The sequence below is a fragment of the Gallus gallus genome, chromosome 33, assembly GCF_016699485.2.
Source record: "Gallus gallus isolate bGalGal1 chromosome 33, bGalGal1.mat.broiler.GRCg7b, whole genome shotgun sequence".
NCBI classification, from domain to species: Eukaryota; Metazoa; Chordata; class Aves; order Galliformes; family Phasianidae; genus Gallus; species Gallus gallus.
This window is the reverse complement of record NC_052564.1, coordinates 2,127,727-2,130,685: the sequence shown is the minus strand read 5'-3', so window position 1 is coordinate 2,130,685 and position 2,959 is coordinate 2,127,727. Positions and strand designations below refer to the sequence as shown.

At 51.3% G+C, this 2,959-nt stretch overlaps 1 pseudogene; it reads right to left on the bottom strand.

The window, feature by feature from the left end:
- Window positions 1–527: 527 nt before the first annotated feature.
- LOC112530838 lies at window positions 528–1,159 on the bottom strand (annotated as a pseudogene).
- Between the last annotated feature and the right edge of the window lie 1,800 nt (window positions 1,160–2,959).

Here is a 2,959-nt window from a genome sequence, read left to right as displayed (position 1 = left end):
GGCACAGTGCTGCACACTGCCTGCCCTGCCTGCAGACACAGGGACTCCACTGTACAGGCAACAGCACTGTCACCAATTGCACCAGAACCGAGAGCGGACACAGATGCAAGGACACAGGAGAACTGTTGGGAACTGTAAAGAGAGCAGCACTGAAAAGACCACGTCCTGCTGCTGCCCGTGGCTGTGGCTCCAGGGCTCCAGAAGCAGCAGCACAACTGAAAGGCAGCAGAGTCCCCACCAGGCACTGACAGACATCCCTCAGGGACACTGCTGCTCCGTGTGACATTGGTTTCTGAAGTCCTGAGCCTCTTCAGATGACCCAGACCAGATGGCAAAACAAATGATCCTCTGTAGATTTTATTATCTCTTCATATAACCTAGTTCTTTAAATAGAACAGGTTCATCACATAGAAGTAAAAATAAGCAAACATAAAAACAGTTGATGAATATAATTTGATTGGAATTAAATTTATTATATGTATGACAAACTGACATGAAGAAGAAACAGAAACACCAGGTAAAATCAATTAGGCTTTTCCTAAATTTTCTGTAGTCTTGAGAGCATGATGAACATCTTTCTGATGGCGAAATAGGGTATGTTGGAGTATCTTCCTGAGGGCACCCTTGAGCTCCTGGTTCCTCATGCTGTAGATGAGGGGGTTCACAGCTGGAGGCACCACTGAGTACAGAAATGAAAACAGCAGGTCCAGGGATGGGGAGGAGATGGAGGGAGGCTTCAGGTAGGCAAATATGGCAGTGCTGACCAACAGGGAGAGCACGGCCAGGTGAGGGAGGCACATGGAGAAGGCTCTGTGTCGTCCCTGCTCAGAGGGCATCCTCAGCACGGCCCTGAAGATCTGCACGTAGGACAAAACAATGAAAACAAAGCAACCAAAGACAACACAGACACTAAAAAGGAGTAACCCAACTTCCCTGAGATAGGCATCTGAGCAGGAGAGCTTGAGGATGTGGGGGATTTCACAGAAGAACTGATCCACAGCATTGCCTTGGCACAGAGGCAGGGAAAATGTATTGGCAGTGTGCAGCAGGAATTAAGGAGCCCAGTGCCCCAGGCAGCTGCTGCCATGGTGGCACAAGCTCTGCTGCCCAGCAGGGTCCCGTAGTGCAGGGGCTTGCAGATGGCAACGTAGCGGTCATTAGGACATCACAGTGAGAAGATAATATTCTGCTGATAACAAAACAAAAAGAAAAAGACCTGTGCAGCACATCCTGCGTAGGAGATGTGCCTGGTGTGCCAGAGGGCATTGGCCATGGCTTTGGGGAGAGTGGTGGAGATGCAGCCCAGGTCGAGGAGGGCGAGGTTGAGCAGGAAGAAGTACATGGGGGTGTGCAGGCGGTGGTCGCAGGCTACGGCTGTGCTGATGAGGCCGTTGCCCAGGAGGGCAGCCAGGTAGATGCCCAGCAAGAGCCAGAAGTGCAGGAGCTGCAGCTGCCGCGTGTCTGCCAACGCCAGGAGGAGGAACTCGCTGATGGAGCTGCTGTTGGGCATCTGCGGTTCCTGGGCATGGAGTCCTGTTCAGGGTGCAGGAGATAATGAGAAGACAAGACCATTCTCAGTGACACTCATCCCACCATTTTATAAAGACTTTTTTTCTTTTAGGACAGTGTTCATTTAGTTCCATCACTTGAATTTAACTTCATGAGGTTCATGATTCTATAATAAGTAGAAGCTGAAGGAGCTTTAGCCTTCCTCTCATTTCCTAATCATATCCCAGCCTCCTGGATATTTTCCTCATAAGAGCTGTTTCCATGTCTCATGTCTTTACCCTGTCTGCACTCAGGGCGCCCATCCCTAACGCTATGCACTTCAGTTTCTCATAGGGAAAGCTGCCTGTTTGCAAGGTAGTTCATGTTCATGTCTGTAGGAAATAAATAAATAAATAAATAAAATAAAATAAATAAAAATATCTCAGCTGGTGCTGCCCTTTGGGAGAGGAGAGGCTGAGAGCACATGAGGAGATTTCTCATATAACAGCAGACTGAGAAAGGTACAATTGAGGATTCTCAGAGATGTGTTCATAATTCACATCTCCCTTCAGATTTCTGCCTCCAAGTCTTTCCCCTTCCTTAAGAACAGAAAATAGAAAATCCCTTCCTTGTCTCTCCTCTTGCAACGAGCTCTTGGAAACACTCTGGGATGCAGTGCAGCTGTGAGCCCCCTGCCCCAGGCAGCAGCTGTGGCAGCAGAAGGCCCCTGCCCTGCTCCTTCCCCCCACACGTCTCCCCGCAGCGCCCTGGGCAGCTCCCCGGGCAGGCTGAGTGCTGAGCCTGGCAGGCGGCAGAGTCCCTGCCCCGGCACACAGCCCCTGGGGCACAGCAGGGACCCTGCTCTGCACCACAGCCCTGGGCACCCGGCTGCACCCCCAGCTGCACAGCCTGCAGCCGTCCTGGGACACGCAGCCCTCAGGGCTGTGCTCTGACAATGAAGCACCGAAGCCCTCAGCTGGAGCAGGTCTTTCTCCACAGTAAAGAACCATGGAGCACCTTCAGCCAGATATCTAATGGGATGTCCCAGAGTTAGTGATCTCTCCAGGAAAATCAGAGCAATTGCCTGGATCAAAAGTCTTACCTTGTCAAGGATAGTAAGAAATGCACCTCCAGTGAGCTCTCAGCCTGCTATTGTGTCACACAACATCTAAACTTTCTTCCTTCTCTCCTCCCCATCTCCGGATGGTCATGGCCCCAGCCCTGCTGTGTGGTGCTCAGGAGCTGCTGCTGGGCACAGCTATCTCTCTGCAGCACTGCCCTCTTAAGTCAGCTCCCTGTGTCTCAGAAGCCCAGCCCAGCTCAGCAGCAGAGAAGGAGATTTCCTTCTCCCCGCAGCTCTCCCTGGAGATATCCATGGCCTTCCTGTGCTGACAGCCCCTGCAGGACAGCACAGTCATCACTGCAGAATGTACTTTGAAGTCAGATCCATTAATCAATATGTCCAGGGGAT